Source organism: Patella vulgata, chromosome 5, assembly GCF_932274485.2.
Source record: "Patella vulgata chromosome 5, xgPatVulg1.2, whole genome shotgun sequence".
Taxonomy (NCBI): domain Eukaryota; kingdom Metazoa; phylum Mollusca; class Gastropoda; family Patellidae; genus Patella; species Patella vulgata.
Window position 1 is genome coordinate 22,856,839 of NC_065883.2, and position 20,329 is coordinate 22,877,167.

Below are 20,329 nucleotides of genomic sequence, written 5' to 3' on the forward strand. Positions count from 1 at the left end.
TGTATATGGACACAGCTCACGAAATATTCCTACGCTGTCACCCTTGAAACATGGCGATTTTTGTTGACTATTTGGTGTAGGATCGAAGAAAAGGGCTCGAAAATACATTTTCTGTCAGGTTTTGGTGAATTCATGATTCTGCGGCGGAAGGATACGGGAGTTGAGAGGTTGGTTAGATTGTAATTTAGGGCCGAAAATTGCATCTTTATTGGTCTTTACTTCCAAATGTTGCTCCATCTGTGGTAGAAATCGTTCTACCAAACGAAAATTCGGAAAAAAGTTAAGAGCCGGTCTAAGAGACGAGAATTAACATTAAAGTCAATGGGGAAATCATTAGTGATCTGTGGCCATAAGTACAGAGCTTATGACCATTTATATTTCACGAATTCGGTACATATTTTTAAATAAAGTTTTCAATGCTGACAATACTCGCACTGCAAATGATCGAGTAAGATTAACGTTTCTATATGTACAGAACGTATGGCCATTGATCATTTCAACCCCTTTTCTACAATTCCGTACAGACTATTAAATAAAGTTTTCAATACTGAGAATACTCGCACTGCAATTTTATTAATCAGGTAAGGATATAATATTGACAAATACTTCCCACAGAAGCACAAAATTTAATATTGAAACATATATTTTCTAGATCGATGGATTACTACAGACTAGATGTTTAATAAAATGACGAATATTAGAATAAAACCAGACGGCACAAGTATTTGAAAATATATAACCGATTGTCAATATTCTATGCGTTTGAGTTTTACAATATCGTGTTTTACAAAATGACAGTGCAATTGTCTTATAACATTGCCAACATGATGAAATCAAATTTATTTTAGTTTTGAGTTTTCACAAAATGGCGTTGCAAATGTCTTCAAATAATGCCCGCCTGTTAAAATAAAGAAGTCAATTAATAAGGTTGTAATCCTTTTCTCATTGTAAATCATCCACTGAAAGAGACAATCAGAACTTTCTATTGTAACTGACCAATGTCCGTTTACAGGCTTCTTAACTGGTCATCTGTCGCCTTTCAAGAAAGCAATTTAATCAACTGGGGTCTTTTTAGAGCCTACTTTGAAACAATGGACTATGACACTCAATAACTTAAGAGAGTTTGTTTAAGATTAGGTCCTGGGAATGGCCCCTTGCCCCCTCTTCGACCACTGTCCATCTGAAGGTCGAGACTACTAGAGTTGGCACACGACCCCTATTCAATTCATCGGTAAACCGTCTATTATAAAATCTTTGACATGGAGACTTTCAGAAACCTTTGGTGAAACGCTAAAACTGACCATAATAGATTGAAGTTTGTGGTATCGGATTTTGACGATAGTGAAACAATGGTCATCCAATACTTCTATCAATGTATTTTTGCATGTTCGCACGTGGGTGCACGTGTTAGCGATGGACACATGGACATCATAAACATGGTATCTTTGTGTACCGACAATTGAAGAGGAAATCTTAGAATACGTTTAATCAGTGTCAACATGAACACGACACCGCCATCATACCGGAAGTAGATTTTATGACTAGCTGGTACGTGAAGAATGAAACGAGAACAGCTTTATTTTATTAATCATTGGAAGAAGAATCCAGATTTTGAACTAAAAACTAATATGAAATTATCATATAATATTACAACAAAACTCAAATCAGCGGTTCTAGAAAGAGTTTTTTCAAAACATACCACACCTATCAAAGCATATAAAAACATGATAAAATGAACCTAACTTAATGCCCGTATGCCCATTTAGGTTTATCTTTATTTCAATAAATTCATTTGTGCACTTTTTTTTTACCAGTCAGAAGAAACTGGATAACTCGTATAAAACCCATGAGTTTACGCAGACACTCTGAGACTTAGGGGTTGGGAATGGGAACCACGACATCCTTTCTACACATCTGTCATACACACAAAGACCAAAAAAAACTTTTTCAACTTTATTAAATGGATTCAGAATAAATACTAAAAAACTATTGAAGAAGGAAGATATTTTTAAATAAGCTAGAAAAACTTTTGATGATCAAAACCTTTTTATGGGTGAATTAACAGGAAAGGCAGGTGCAAAATACCAAAGGTTTCATAGAATATTGCCAATGGTTGCACATAAAAAATGTTTTTGTTATTTAGTGATTAAATTGATCTAATGTATTGCATAACAGTTATTCATCTGTATTAGACACATTTGTGCTGAAATCTATGACACCCACCGAAGTTAAAATGTCATAAAATTCAGCACCATAATAGCATCATGGTCTTATATCGGTCACGTGATGTCTTTCATTGGCTTTTATATCTTATAACGAGGTATTCACCGCCAGTCACTAGAAAATGACGACCTCGTAAAATAACGGTTGATAAAACTTGTAATGCAGCGGAAGAATAGTCGTAAATTAGGATTGTGAGCTGACAGAACAGCCATACTTGATAGTCGCTTGATTGTAGGCCTGGCTACCTAAAGACCTGTTTTAATTATGTTTGTCAAGTGTCGACCTCGATGCAGTTATCCCGAAGACAGGCGTCGACATTACTGCGAACAAGCAACCAAGATATTCGGTCAGGCGAACTGACAATTTAATTTCCAACTGAAGTGTTTGGTAGCAATCACTCGAGCGAACTCTCGTGTAACTCTCCCTCTTTTCACAAGTCTGTATCAACTTCGATATCCTTAATTTGTCCATTGTTGTGCTTTCTTTTAAATAAACAATGATGTTAAATGAATGAATTAATTGGAAAGTGATATTAAGATGCGTTACTCACTTGAAACGCTTGATTGCCTATAATTCGAAGTTAGCAAGAAGAAAAGAGATGGTTGACATTTGCGAGAGGTTTATTTTCAATCGCCAATTTCTACTTGACATTTCTGTTTAACAAAATTCAAAAATACCCCACAAAACACAAGGATTCAGAAACAAAAAAATGATTGAGATTCATTTTTTGACATTTCTTTGGGAGTAAATTGTATTTAAATGTGACAAGCTAAAAAACGGGCTGTTAAAAGGTTTGTGGCTTTGATGACATATAGTGCGTTACTTCAGTTATGTGGGTATTGCTCTATAGAGTTAAAGACCCTTTAATAACTTTACGGCAATAATTCTTCTTCAAGTAATTCTCTAAATGATGACCATGTTTATTGGTGTTGTTTGTTCAGTCACAATCCTACGTTCTTAACGGTTTTTTTATTATTATTATTTTATCATTTGTTAATCAGCCATTACTGTTTACTGTAATTTAAACATACATTATACAAGAGCTAAATCTGCCTATTGCAGGTCTTTCCTTAGGCCTGAAATGTTTTCTAAATTATTAATTAGATATTAATTAACTTATCCAGGCAATAATCAGCTCTCGATGGCATCGGATTTCTTCGATATTATATAGATTAGAACAGTTCAGCCATATTTTAAAATGGAGGAGTGAGACTTGGCTTTGAATAACCAGTACAATGGTTGAAATTATTGCACACGTCTTGTCAAACCTTCAAAGGCTAAGATCTTCGCTCGCAATAGAGTAATTTGAATGAAATTTTCAAATTATTCATTTACATTATCTATTTTTGAGCTATTATAGCAAAAATGGCTAGCTCTCTATCTAAATCTTACATAATGTATCTTTAAGATATGTTTTCCTATTCTGTTGATTTTGCGCCTGAAACGATATGGTACATGGCCATATTTTAAAAGGCTCATTGTGTCTTCAATATTGGATATTAGGATCATACGTTTTCACGGCATCATAACAATATTCAATATTGGTTGAAATGGACCAATATCAAATTCTAATTTGTGTTTTTAATTTCGAATATTATGGAAAATATTGAGTTAGAGATTTCGCTCCTTTAAAGAGTCATCATCAATACAGTCTTTTGGTATTTGTGAGACATTTCCTTGAGTATGTGCTACCCTCACAAGTGAGAATAACCCACCCCAATGGTTCTTCTGGGTTCAAGGTTCAAGACACGATTCGAATCCGTGGCATTCTAGTCTAGTGCCTCTACCACGTCCACGGTAATTAAATGCCCACAGACCCTTGTCCGAAAAGGCTTCTATCTGAAAACGGTCATTTCTAGACGTTTTCATAAACCCCAGCTCGGACGCAGTGGATAATAAGTGTTATAACATTAACAGAACACAATATTTATGGGAAACAATCACTAGTTTTATTCTAAAAGCACGACGTTTCGACAAATATCCTCTTATCGTTATCAAACACAATGTCGAAACGTGGTGCTTTAAGAATAAAACCAGTGATTGTTTCCCATAAAAATTGTGTTCTGTTAACGTGTTTCCCAATCGCTAAATGCCACTTAAAAGATTATAGTGTTATAACAGATATGGAATGGGGTGGTCAATGAATATCCAAATTCGATTCACTGTGGTGAAAAACTCCTTGAAAGATGTCGTCTGTATTCTTAAAGACAATTGTTTGTCACCGACCTTTCGGTTATGATCCACTCAAGTATGTAACAATTATACTTCAACTTAAAGCAGGTCACTTTAAACTACGTAGCACCTTCTACTCATACAAAGTCTAACTTATCGACATCTCTTAAAGTAAATGGTCTATTAAAATAGGGTATAACCCCCGTTGAAATATTATAGCTGTATTTGTCTTATTTAAAGTAAATAATATTAAGAGACAATTTGTATTGATCTAATAACTGTACCTTGTTGAACCCCATACAGTCAACATACTGACACGTTCTATAATAGATATTCAATACCCCAAGTTTATTCACAAACACTAGAATATTATTATTCACATGCTTGGTGAATATTTTCAACACTATAGAATTTCGCATTTAAATGGTGTGCAAATTCGGAGTCAAAAGTTATTGTTCGTTAAGTCAATTTTTGTGGTATACATGTCTTCAAAGATTGGACTTGGTTAAGATAAAAGTACTGTAATGATCAATACCGTTATTTGAATATCTTATTCCCTCATATTACAAACACATAATATATGAAATCGATAATATATTAAGTGTTTTTTTTTAAAAATCTAAACAATTTGCAGTTAGATTATCCATGTAGACACTCTCCATTTGCAGTAAGATTATCCATGTAGGGATTCTGCATTTGCAGTTAGATTATCCATGTACGGACTCACCATTTGCAGTTAGATTATCCAAAAAATGAGAAGTTGTATTAGGTATTCTAGAATTGTTTTTAAAAAAACAATATTTCATTCAGGTCTGAATGAGATTGGGGAACAGGCTTAGTCTATGTAAAATCCCTCTCCCTAGACGGAATAAGAATAACCTACAATAAGGGAAATTTTGTCCAAACAGCGGCGGTTCCGCCTACACTTCGTCACATTCTAACAACCAATGCGTCTTTTACGTGCACGCCAACGACTACACGGAAACTCGCTTTTTTGTCACATGAAATACACGGGACCTCAGTTGTTCGTCCCATCCGACCAACTAAACGCTTTTTTTTGCCATGTTCTCAATCATGCTCCACTGACAAGGAGACGCCAGGTTTTGGAATCCCGAGGAACTTTCTCGCCTAACGTCGCGATCAAATCCGGGAACCAGTGGTTAAAGAAATGAAATGAAATGGGGTTTAACGTCCTCCTGCTCTGCTCCGACTGCTCTAATGAAGACGGGCATACGCCATACAGTGTGCTATGAGGGAAATTGTGCCTGGACAACGGCGCTACGGTCCACTCTTATATCGAATTACATATATCAAGGGATCTTTTACGTACACGCTAATGTGTACACGGGACCTCCCTGGTTAATGAACTAGCGCCATACTCACGAAGCCCCACCGTGGATCCCCATAATGTTGTAACAGAAGAAAATTTATATAGTGATTATTAATGTGATATCCACCACTGTTTGAAATCGGAGAAGTAAAATATATCCCACCGACTTCCCTTCCTTCATCTTTTACTTACCCGCCCAGGAACCGATCCATCGCACACGAAGATGAATATAACAATTATAATAAAAAAGATATATAGTATTAAAACTACGTATAAAAATATAGAAATATTTACAGATTGGTAGTTTTACCTGTCAGGTGTAACATAATATATACAATACCTATCTTTGTACTTATATACCACCCATCAATCACAAGAGTCTGTATCTTCTTTATAAAACATTGTTTATTATTATCGTATATAACACATAGATCAGATGTCAACAAGCCTATCCTATTAATTTACAATAAAATACTTTCTTTAGAGCAAAGGGTAACAAAGTTATTTATAAAGAACTTCATTTATAACATATAATGGTTTACGGGGATTTACACTTTCATATGGATAATATAACAATCGGGTAATGAATAGTAATATTAGTGACTCTTAACGCACTGTATTGCCCGCTACCCCCATCCCCCCCAACCCCCTTGCCAAAAGAGACATGACAATCCTGTTGTTTTTTTAAGCTTTCATACAGAGATGTAGGGTTTTGTAGCAAGTTATATTTCTTTTTGAAATATGAAATAATTGCAATATTGGTACTTTAATAGTAATTTAATCCAATGTAAACGTTGCTGGCAGTTCCCTCGGTGATACACGTACAGACATTTACACTCGACCAAAACTTAACATAAGACAAAATTAATAATAAGCTATAGTAATACAACACTTTTTAATTGAACAACTTTCAACGAGTCTATCCTATTATATGATAAAATACTTTTTTAAAGAATAAAACTGTGATATTAGTTATTTTATAAGGCTTGACTGCGATGAGTAAACTATATTATATTATGCTTTGTAATACCATAACGTAAGGATGAGTACCATTTATTATACTTTACCGCACCCCTGTCTAATAGAAATCCATTTAAAATGAAAGTTGCATGACTGTGGAACGAATATATTCACGGTAGTAGCATTACACTGAAGAAGACAATGATGAGGAGGAGGGGTTAGAAGAACGGGAATGGTGCTGATCACAGCGACGTCACAAGCGCAATGCTGATACCAAACGATACCATCAACTGCTTAATAATTAGGTATATCAATCCATTACAATTTGAACCGAGTTAACACATACCATATATATTTTTCTAACCCGCATTTTGTAAACAGTATCTTGATTTATTTCAATACGACAGATACATGCATAAACTTTCCTTTTGTCACGTCTCCGCTTAAAACATGATTTGACCCCCTTTAACCCGCGAATCTTATGAATATTCATGTTTTTTTTATTTTAGGAGAATAGTTTGTTCTGCACGTTTTAAACTAAAGATAAAAGGGAGTAATAAATATTTTATGTGTTATAAAGTGTTAAATTTTATACTGTTTCTCTTTGCGGTTTAACAAGTTGACAGGCAGTGCAAAAGAAACATAAAGCAAAAATACATAGATACCCGAGTTACAATACAAGTCGATTTAGCTGCTAAAGTAATGAAATAATTTAAAAAAAATATATGGCCAAGAGTCAGAAGACATCCAAATTATTCTGCAGTACAGTGACCCCGGGTCAGTAGTAATAGACAGCGCAGAATGATCAAGTACTCCGCATCACATTAGAACAGGCAGTACATAATCGTGTGCAACACTAAAAATAAAAATCTGACAAAACATTTTAATCAGAATTATCAGTGAAATTTTGTTTGATATGACATTTCTTTAAAGTGTTAGCAACAAGTTAAAGATCCCCCGCGCTGCCCGGTAAGAATTCCCCTCATAGCAGGATGGTGAAGAAAAGTAAGACGTTAAAGGAGCTAAATCGCTAATACTTGGGACCTAGAAATTGACCCAAATGAGTCGCAACGCATATAATAATGTAATCTGATTGTATATAAACTGATTTACATTCAATTGTTTCCGTTTTGACTCTAATTTCAAATCAGTTATGTCCAGCGAAATAAGGCATGTGTCTCAACCCTATAGCAATTTCTAGCGTCTGGTTATTTCAGTCTATTCAGCAGGCTCTCCTACTGAATATGTCTAGCCTCGTTCTTTCTGGTCACTTGTTGCAAATGACGCTAAAACGCACTATGGTACACGATTCGTGTACCAATGGTCAAATATTTATTTTGTCTTAAATATTGGATATCAGAAGTCTGCCTTTTCCTGGTAAGATCACAACATCAATGTTGATTTGAATTGACAAATAATTCGCATTTTCAACGTGTAAGACTTTGGATGATATTGAGTTAGAGACTTAGCTACTTTAAACAAAACCCTATTTCATAGTTCCTTTAGGAATGGTCTCTGATCGGACGGTGTTTTCATAGTGCAGCTATATAGGGACGGGTAGGAACGGTCAGCGGACACCGTCCGATTAAAGACCGTTCCTAAAGGAACTACCAATATCATTGACTTCGAATGGCTACACGTGTATGTCAGCATACATAAATTCAAATAAAGACAGTACCCCACGTTGGTCAGTTTTAGTGGGTACTTATGATCAGTTAATGTATTTCAACAACACTACACACTATATTGATTGATATAACATTGAAAGATTTATTATACGGAGAAATAAATATATATTAAATATACCCTTTTTAAAAATTCGACTCGCTCCACTCAATCTTCGGAGATGAATTCTTGGAATTGGTCACCACCGTCCAAAAATCCCATTGATGGGCACGGCACTTGTTCATTGAACTTAATATTATTCAACAACAAAACACATACTTATGGAAAACAGCTACTAGTGTATTTAAGGCGACGTTTCGTAGAGTATTCTCTCAACGTTATCAAGCTAATATTATTCCTTGTAAAATATAAGCGAGGATTCAAAAATTATATTCTTATAAATCAAATCAAATATTCTTATAAATCAAATCAAATATTCTTATAAATCAAAATTTTACCTTTTTGCCATTACATGCCTCCCGACGTGTAATCCTGGTTGGACGTTTTTCACACGCCTCGTGTCTGAAGGTGAATTTGACACTGTCCAGTGAATGAACTTAACTTGACCAACATGTACATGCAATATGTACTACTGGTCAGTTAGTTTGTGACTAATGTCAAATCACACTGGATATACAACTGGACTGGTATTACAGGTCTAAACCATACTAATATACCATAATTATACATAATTACTCTAAAATAAACATGGGAAGAAAATTTGACATTAGTTCGTCGACAGTTCACATGTTAATGAGACAGTTTGGTCATGGCTAAGAAGAGAGCTTTAAATAGAACGAAGATCGGTGCATCAGGTTCTTATAAAATCGTTTTAAATTTGTCTTTAAATGAAATAACAAATAGGATGATATGTTTGTTACGTGTGTCGTTTATAGTTAACAGTTACTCGGATGTAAAGGATAGGAAAGAATAGAAACCTTTATAATTTCTTAAATTCAATACCATATTCGATAGCAGTGGGAGGAAACCAGAGGGCCCGAAGAAAACCCACGAGGTTGGACAGGCGACCCTACTCTTTGTCAAGTACAAATGTGTGACTGAAATCACGCCACTTGACTCACTGACAGTCCCTATAACCTAAAGAGTACGCATTAGACCACTAGACCCCCATCCCCACACTAAGGTATACATCGACGCTTTCAGCTATGCTTTACCTAGATATGCTTATGTATATTATCAATATAATACTTAAGTCGAATCGGGAATTTAAATATCCGGATGGTTCTCCTCGATCCTTGGACATTCAAGTGTTCAAACTGCTCGACTAACGCAACCCCATCTTCGGATGGAGCAAACACCAACCATTTCATAAACATACCACAATAACATTCATTACCGCCCCCCTCCCCCATACACATACACCCCCCCCCCCCATACACATACACCATCCCCCATAACTAAACAAACCAGAAATTGTATTAAAAATGTGTTTTCCTCCGCGTAATGTTGAGCAGACACCATATTCCCTAGTAGCATTCATTACATCGCCAAAAGAAATCCCGTAAGTGTATAAAAAAATTGTTTTCCTCTGTATTATTGTGAAACAAAAGCATTAAAGGCGACAAACATCTCAGATGTAAAAAGAAAATTATCATCACTCTAATGGCTTTCATATATCTGTAAACAGTTCTATCATATATATTTAAAATCATATACATTTTAATCCCCCAGGTAAAACACACAAAATGTCAACCTACGCGTGGAATTCAAGTCAATTTGAAATAAGTAAAGAAATGTAATTATTCCTCATAATTATTAAACTGGGAATAATTTCTTAGTAATAAAACCGAATACTTTACGTAAGACGCAGACGTTATGTATATTTATTTAGCTATTCTAATCTAAAAAATCTGGATTTTTTGTCCATAAAGAAATGGAACAGAAGAACCAAACAGTCTACACAATCTGAAAGTGATTTAGGATTGGGAAATCACATAACGAATTTGACAATACTGTTATATCGCTTTTTAATGGGGTGACAATTGCGCAAGAAGTCGTCGATAAAAAAATCACACAATCTGGCATGAGTACAAATCCAAATGGGAAAGTTAATTCAGCCACATAACAAAATGAAAGGATTCCAATAACCGGTGGTATCAGACATTCAGTATGTCCTGCATCGTGCATTAAACCTACATACAAGAATTCACAGAGGCGTCAATGCCTCTACGAGACATAGATGGATTTAATTGCTTACGTTGACTGGGTTGCAAAAATTATGTTGCTTATTTCAGAACCAATAGAGAAGTATCACCCGGCATTGGTCTCGAACACACACATGCGTGCAGTTTTCGCCATATACCCAAAAGAAACACGATCGATTTTAATAAACCTTTATCTCCGTCATCATTGGAAAGAAATTTATCGTTGAAATCATGTTGAAGTCTTGATTCATTTATCACGATCAAATAAAATTGATTAATTTGTCTAAATATTGACCCAAGTAATATGTAATAGCATGTAAATTTAACCATTTTATATAAGTAAAAATTGATAGAGGAGCCTGTATGTGTAAAGATGTCGATCTATTAAAAGAGAGAGGTATCGTCTTGATATCGAAGTGTAATAAAGTCGTCGATTTGTTATTTTATATCAGTCAAGTCGCTATAATTAATGACGTGTTCTATTAATTTCAATTACAAGAGTAAGATATCCTTTCCTTTCGCTTCATCAATCCATAATATTACATCAAAATCATCGTATAATACCGACCGGCCATTTGTTACCGTCAATACAAGATAGACATTTATCCATCAAAGTAAACAAAATACGGGTTATTGTTCAGTGATTTAGATGTAGGGGGCTTTAGCGGCCTCATTGATTACCAGTGTAACGGTCCGTCTACAATATACAACGTTATTAGTCTGAGTCCTAACCCTTAGGACATCCGGTTCTCACCAGTCTCTTAAACAGACTTGGTCATCCAGTTCACTAGGATATCATATTCCAATATATGTGTATGGTATATATATAGTTAATGATTGCGTTTTAATCGGGACATAAACATCGGTTCTGAAAACAGTTTTGTTGTCACCAGGACTACAAACAGTCGGTGTCTAGAGCCGTAGGACATCCGTCTCTTAACAGACTGGTCAGATAGTAGAAAACATTCCAATAATAGTATATGCCCTAGTTGGATATCATATATGCGATTTCCTGTCTAAAAAACACGTCTAAACGGCCTATAACTAAAGATTACAATCATGAATCTAGCGTTGTCTCAATTATTTGCAAAATAAAATATTTTAAAATAATAGATCGCTGCAAAATTCACATTAAAAATAAAATAAAAAAATAAAATCGGTCTTGTATGCTGCATAATTTAACACGCCATGTAATGTAAGCATATCCAAACGGAAGTGGCGTAGTTTCAGTCAATCCTGTATTTTTTATCTTTCAGATTATCTGTTCGAATGTATCATGATACGGAAGTGATAGCATTTAGAGGTTAGAGGTTACCAGCGAAATCCTTCAGCACTGCATCCCAGTTTTAGTTTTAATTCATGTATATAAAATGAAAAATGGTATTCATTTTATGAATTGGCTTTTTCGATTTCGGTTTTATGTTTTGTGGACGTCCTGTTTTAAACACAAAATGTGATATACATTACAATGTATTCATTCTTCTAGAAAATTGTTAGAATTCATCAATTTAATTGCTAAATTGTTTTCTCGTGCGTCTTATTTTACGAGAGCCGGGCAGGATGTTGCCTATATATAAGCCATTACTATATTGTGAAAACAGAAGGGTGATTTGGTTTTAAAATCACTGGATAGCCGCTAGCAACATTAACCAATACAGGTATAAACCAGAAATAATATGTTAGGATTAACTACAGGTACGGTGACAGGTAGGAGCTCTAAACAATCAACTCCTATTGTCCCTTGTAACAATATACCTGGGACCAGGTATCATATTAAGGTGCATCAAGGGATTAAGATCTATATATTGATGATAATCCCCTATCTTCGTTACACGTGATCGTAAACACTAGGGTGGTCGGCGATATCAAAGACATACCTGTCGAACGAATATTGACAATTAGCATATGGTATATGTGATATATTACTGGTCATATATTGCGATATACACAGAGGGGGGATAAACTAATGCCAATCGAATATAATTAAGTGTAGAGCTTCGACTATAAATTATAATTATATGGGGTAATTAGTACTCCATATATCACACTGTGGTTGCTGATAAAACCAATAACGAAAGATATGTCATGATTAACCATGTTTATAGAGAAAAAAACCCTCCATGATTTAAAAAAATGCCATTATGGGTTGTAAATAAAGTACATGCAATAAATACGGATCGGTGCAAATTCTTTTAAGTATGATGAATTAACATCAAAATTTTGCAATTTACAGTGTTTTACTCACAAATTATAATCATATAGATAATTAGTACATCGTATATCACACCGCGCCTGCTGCCAAAGTCATTAAGGAAAGATATGTTATGATAAATGGTGTTTATAGAAAACATGATTTTCAAGATGAGATTATGGTTGTAAATAAATTGGAGTTATACAACATTAAAATAAATAAGGATAGATACACATTCTGTCTGACAGGGGTAAACTAAATTTTAGATTTAAAGAAGGGGTGTTGATAAAAAAGAAGGAAATATTTCACCGTGCTTGTCATTGTAAAATAAACAATTACCAGTTACAGTGTCAGTTCCGTAAAATTTACTAAATTTCCATGGGATTTCAACATCTTGTCTATTTATATCTACGAGAAAGAGAATTTTGATTGGCCAGCGGCGTTTTCGCCCATTATTCATCGAATTCTGAATTTCAAGGGTATACGCGTATTCTTTCCCATCTGGACGACTTAAAATTTGTTGCCTTTCATAAAAGTATATTATTACTGATATTAGTTTCGAGTACATGAAGTTTCGGTATTATTATATTGATATATTCATTAGCTGTGGTATAAGTGTAATAACGGCCCACCTGGTAACATGATTATATGTATATATAAAGACGTCTGCTATTATCATTTATCGTCTGACAGTTTTATGGTTATGGTGCTATTACTGGATGCGGCATACAGTCAAAACAAATAAGCAATAAGAGTCATTGTATCGTTTAGAAATTAGCAAACATGATAGAGATATTCCAAACGTATACACCTCGATAATATCAACCCGAGCACATATATTTCAGAGTGGTAAAAAGATCCGCACCGAAATTATACATGCTTTTAAAATCTCACTATTCATTAAAACAGATGTCTATTTCGTTTCGGTGATAGTTTTATGGAAAGAATCCAAAATATTGCGGTAACCCTACAAACCAAGAATGTTGCTAGTGATATTTTGTAAATATGCATCATGGTGGCATATAAAATATAAATACTGATATTAATGGCATTACTCATTAAAACACGTGTTTATTTTATTGCGGGAGTGTTATTATGGAAAGAATCAAAAACATTGAGCTAACCCTGTAGAGTAAGAATGTAACGTGTTTTGTAAATATGCATCACGGTGGCACATAATGTATGTATAATGATATAAATATTGATATTAATAAACACAGCATGTTATGATATACAAAATACACATTCAACACAAGCTGTGCAACGAAATACTATAAACATATTTACTTCTGGGAATCCCCAAATTCTGTTTAACATATGCTATGTTTTGAATAAATACCACGTAAAATCAGTAAGTAAGATAATAACAATAATAATTTATTCTTCTGCCACCTATTGTCTGGGATATCACTTATTGTGGAAGTAGATGTTAGTATGTTAGATGGATGTATGTATTATCAGAGCTCAAATAGATAAAACCGAAGGCCAATGCACTTCCATATAGTATTACTATATTGTTTGAAATTGAGAACTGTCTCACTAACCGGGTTAATTTCAATTGAAGTTAATAAAAGAAAAAAAAGACCCCCCCCCCCCCAAAAAAAAAAAAAACAAAAAAAAAAAACAAACGAAAAAAAAGAAACCAAAAACAAACCAAAAAAACCCCAGCAACTACGAAGTACCACGCAAAGTAAAACAAAACAAAAAACCAGCAACTACGAAATACCACGCAAAGTAATAAAAGTTGACAACTACCAAGTTTAAATAAATGTTGACAAAAATATATGGTTGACAAATAATAGGTTAAAATATAAATAAAGTACTATTTATCCCAAACCAGTTGTCAAAAATACTGGAAGAATTCGTAAGTTTACGAATCTCCCCTCCCCTCTCCTTTTCATAAAAGAGCACCCCCCAAAATATAAACAAAAACAACGGAACTACACAAAAAAATGAAACATGTAGCAACAAAGTAAGTCAGTTTACGAATCCCTCCCCTCTCCTCTTCTTTATAAAAGAACACACCCCAAAATATAAACAAAAACAACGGAACTACACAAAAAACTGAAACATGTAGCAACAAAGTACGTCTGCAATATTTCTTTGTTGGTTAGCAAGAACAATAATTCTTCAAGAAATAATCTCTGACACTCAGCGCGTACATGGAAAAATAATGAAGATTGACAAATAATAGATTAAGAACATCAAACTTACAGCTTCTGTATGTTTTACACGTCTAATCCTCTCATAGATTTTCTCTCTTCACTCCCGTAGCTGTAACAATCCGTATGAATGACACGGGGAGCTTAAAGCTTGCTGTGGCTGCCAATACTCCTAACGATACTGTTGGCTAGTCTGTGTATCGTGGTGTTTCATGTCTCACGACCAAGTCGTACTCCTGGCTATACAATTTTTACATTTGCAAAATAGGACAAGTCAGGATGATGCTATAAACCCGGAAATACATTTAGCATATACTTATTGTGGAATAGAATATTGTACAATAAATTGAGATTTAAAATATTTGTAGGATTTATATAAGCAGCCACAAAAGCCACAAGAATGACAATAAGACACCATATCACTGCATAAGAGTTGTCGAACTCGGTCGTATTCGTAAGAGTAATGCTTTGTTTTTACACAGTTCATTTTCAACGATGTAATGGTCAATGCACAATGTGAAAAGAATGAAGCTGTACTATAAGAATATGACAATTGACATCCATTCAACAGACTCTAGACCATTTCGGGACTAACATATGCTATATCTTTATTTCATTAAATCGCTTGTGTGCAGGGGGTCTTTAGAAACAGGAGGAAACGCGTTATTAAGCAGATGGCCCTGCGAAAACCCACGAGATTGGAAGGCGACCCTACTCCTTGTAACGTACAAGCCTGGGATCGATGCCACTATATTTGACTCAATGGCAGTCTTTATGATCTAAAGCGCACACGTAAGATCCCACCGCTATCTATGTAGAGATTGTTTGAATAGATCTAAGTAATTAGAATAAGGAAACGGGAAAATATGATAATGAACAAGAAATGCAAAATCAAATCAAAGAGAGAGAGAGAGAGAGAGAGAGAGAGAGAGAGAGAGAGAGAAATGGGGTTTAACGTCCACTCGACACAAACTAGGTCATTTCGGGACTAACACACGGTTCATTTTTATTTCAATAATTCGCTTGCGCGTAGGGGTCTGTAGCAGTGGGAGGAAAGCGGAGGTCCCGGAGAAAACCCACGAGGTTGGAAGGCAACCTACTCCTTGTCACGTACAACTGGGGAATCGAAATCCCGCCAGTTGACTCAATGACAGACCGTATGATACAGCGTGCGCGTGCTAACCATTCGCCCCCCCCCCTCCAAAAAAAAAAATCAAAGATGTTTAAAGACAGTAAAATGAAAACAAAAGTGAAGCAACATGATTACCCAATTCTCAGCTGAAACTGCGACACAGGGTATAATAGCAAGAACCTTTATAACAATCAAACTTGCACCCAAAGAGAGAGTGTCGGGCAAAAAAAATAGAATATCCCATTTTCCAATAACACTGTATTATTAATAAATAAAGCAAAATCAACAGAATGTGACATCGCTAACTTAAGCATCACATATACAGAGCATCATTTATCATAAATAAATATTTTTGCTGCATTTTATTTCAACCAGATGACTACTAGATAGTTTTCACCTGCATCTGAAGTTATTTAGACAAGAGGCAGATGTTAGACCGGTACCTGTAGCCGGCTGGGGGCAACAAAATACACTTGAACAGATGGTCCGGTATGAGAAATGCATCCAGGTAGAAAGACACAGAGATGCGCTCACAACACGTAGTTGACGACAGACAAATCCCCTTTAAATCACATCCATTGTACATTGTACCCCATTTATACCTCTTAATACCCACAACAATCAGTGCCTCCTTCAAATTTAACGTCTTAAATCACTATCAAAGAAGAGTCATTGCGGGAAGTAACTCTTTCATTACGCGCTTGTCTTTCCATAACACAACACAATGACCGTTGTGTGGGTGATGGGTATGCTTACACGCTCCACATTTCAACAATTAAAAACCCATCCCTCGTGATATGGGCAGACATTATGGCTAGTGTCCATTATGAGAAGCTTCCATACCTCTTACTTCAGAATCAGAGTTTAAGGGTTTATGATGATGGTAATGACCCTGGTCAGTTCAGATTGAAGTTGCTGAACTCAAGTGTTATAGGTGTCAGGAAATAAATCTCTTGAAAGCCTTCAAGATAATGTCCTTGTCGATAGGGCACACCAAAATGCTCTTAATAGAATGTTATAAATGTGACAGTATTCATTATCCAGAAAGTCTAATACTGCTCTTTAAAGGGAAAAAAACAAACTACTTATTGTAAATCTAAGTTTAAAATATGTTGGTAATGATAGTGTTCATTGGACATTCATCATGTACTGTGTCTATTATATTTAAAGGACAATATTGGTGCCAGTCATTATCACATATGTGATAGAGCTGGTTAAACACATTCCAAATATAATTTTAACACAGAGATCATTGCTACGATAGCTGAGTAATACAGGTTTCCTGAGTCGGAAGTGACGAACGCCAAAGGAAAACACGAGTCATCTCTCTATATAACTGACTGATGTGACGAGTGATAACCGATATACGGCCGAATTTCTGCTCACTAATAATTCCTTTGATGAAACCGAAGGATCCCGAGGATGCCCACCAGGTTGGACAGGCGACCCTACTCCTTGTCACACACAAGATGGGAATCAATACCACGTGACTTGCCTTAATGACTGATCTTATGATTTAAAGCGCACTAGACCATAAGGCCACCCAGTGACCCACCCCCTTGTTTTGTCCCATGCCCTTAGTCTATATTAAACTACATGCTCACAAAGATGTTTTCTATCTTAAGCGCATGACATAATTTACGACATCAGAAGTGTCAAACATGTTGATTGTTTTGTCTGGAGAACTGAAGTGCAGTTAAATCAAATTTAATTAATTTTCTGCTGGCAGGAAAGAAATCAAGAAAATCAAATATATTTTCCACGACTGTCCAATAATAACTCGCCTAGATCCTTATATTGACAAGGTTTATTTGACTGCAGAATTAAAAGCCAAAGCTGGGTTATTCTAGGAAACCAGCCTCTTGGTAAAGAAAATAAGTTTTCATCTCAGCTCTATGTTATCTCTACCAGTGTCCTCTTATTGTATTTAGCGTGTTTAATAAACATGGCGGACACTTGGAAGGTTTCTTAGTTATCCTTAGAAACCACCGAACGCCATTCTTTTGACTTCAATAATTCTGTCTTTTAGCAATGTTTATCCAGGCTTTGGATGAATGAAATCACGACCTGTGATACTTGGAAATTGCATTTCATCAAAATAGACTTTCTTGTCCGAGTTCTAAATACTGTTGACCAGGATAAGACTCACAACAAACAAATACGGTGACGTTGCCGTGTTGCTTCTTCAGTCATGCGCATCATCTCAATTTCCTTGCATAATTCGGGGTAGACAGTTGTCGAAAATGAACATAAAGAGGGGTTGATAGGATATTATTAACGGAAAGATGAGGTTGAAAGTGTCCATTGTTACTGCAGACAGTAGCGATGAGATTCACCAATACAGTGTTATTGTTAAAGCAAACTCATTAAATTTGTGAAATACGGGCGGACATACAATAATAGTGGTAATTATGTTCCCAAACTCTAATTATTAATGAAAAAATTCTAAAATAATAATGTTGATCCTTTGATAACTAAATATACCTACTAGTACTCAAGGTGATGACGTATATTATGTATTGTCGCAATCGAGATTAATTGAAATAGAATAACGTTGACTGAAGACGCTCCATAAAATTTCACTTGTGAAGGTTTTGCTTTGTGAGAAAAGGTTTACCAACAGATCTCCCAAGGTTAATCACTCCTGGTCATGAAAAACCATGCATATCTATGCCTTCAGTTGTCCTGTTTTTGAACGCCATACGTGGCAAAACAAAATGATGGCCAAATCCAGAAGAAACTATGCGAAAAAAGTTGTTTCTGGAAAAGTATGGATAATGAAGGAAACTTTAATAAGTCTTTTGTGTTTTATATTCAAAGTTGATCTATAAACCGTACAGAAATAGAGCTCCAAATATCCAGGCGACATCCATTTTCCAACCCGACCGGTTTAATTAAAGTTACAATTTCATATTTTCTAAGAAAGTCAAAACATAATTATTTCTATGTCTTTTGCTCAATAGGTTGTCAACTCACTATTATACGATCATAGGTTATCTTTCTCACACTTAAAAATCTTCACACCGGAAATAATAACACAATTACCTCCCTTGTTTTCCCATTCCCCACCATGGAATAGCTATCTTCAAACGTTTGAATTTGAAGTTGAAAATGATATTTTTGCCAATTTCTCAACTGACAATAGTGAATTATAGGATTAATAGGATTATTCTTTAACAAGGTAGGACTGTTTATAGATACCATCTATTTTAGGGCTTTATTTTAATACATTTTAAAAATATAACTTAAAAATATCAAATTGTAACTTTAAGTTAAAGTTTTAATTCCGTTCCTTACAACCAACAAGGGAAATATGTCAGGGTAAAAAAAGAGAAGCTCTTTTAATCATCCTCGTGACAACCATAGAAGTTTGTTAAGTCCTAAACACCGACGAGATTGCATCGCGGTTTGAAACAATGGATTAAGATTTAATCAATCCAAACCTACAGCTAACCCTCCCCGACAAAGCCTAATAACCCACGACCACCAAAGGTTGTACATAATTATTTTATAGTTAATGAAACATTGACATATATGAGAAACAAAATCACGCCGAACCCTAATTTAATTGTTTCACCCTGACCTTTGAAAGAAGAAATGAAATTAGTTTCTTATCAAGAGCATGTTTACCAATTTTCTTTCACCAGTAACGATAATTAGCAATCTCTCCTGAAATGCAGGCAGCAACGCGCTCGACGTTGCATGTATGCAATATAGATGGTATGATAAGCTCTTATCTGCGGTGTTAAAACTGGAGTTCTCATTAACTCAACCGGCCTTTTAGCAGACCTGGGTCTAGGTGTGATAACATCTTTTCTTCATGAATGACATCTTAGACAGACAGCGGTGCATACACGTATATCATGTAGTGACGATGATTCATTGCACCTTCTTCGACTAATAAACATGCTCTTATAGCAGCATCAAGATAGGTGATGCCATTGTCAGGAATTTGATTGATTAAAGGAGGAGGGATGTCCTTATCTTTAACCTAACGACATATCATTCAGGCATATTTTTAAAAATTTACTTCATCAGCTTCTTCCAATTCCACGCTGGGCATCTTACACGAAACATGAATATCAATATATAATACTGTTGAATTAGGTTTAGTACCCGCCATTCTAGTGCCAAACACCTACATGTATCAGAACCTCTGTGATTTGTTTAAAACTAATAGCAACGCCCAGTTGTCAAGTTGGGTAGGACATAAACTTCCATAACCTATGCATACTCGAAGAAAAAATGAAATGGGGTTTAACGTCCTACTGTCCTGCACCGACTGGGATAATACAGTGTACCATGAGGTAAATTGTGCTAGAACAGCAA

General features: G+C 35.2%; 1 protein-coding gene across 2 annotated transcripts in view; it reads right to left on the minus strand.

The window, feature by feature from the left end:
- The window catches only part of LOC126821976 (uncharacterized), a 113,121-nt gene that overhangs the window by 63,569 nt on the left and 29,223 nt on the right, over positions 1-20,329 (minus strand). The window contains exon 1 of one of the 2 annotated variants that reach the window (XM_050550656.2): positions 14,921-15,005. The exons of the other annotated variant lie outside the window; for it this stretch is intronic. The gene's annotated coding sequence lies outside the window, so the exon portion shown is untranslated. Of the gene's footprint in view, positions 1-14,920; positions 15,006-20,329 lie in introns of those variants that run through there. 2 annotated transcript variants of the gene reach the window in all.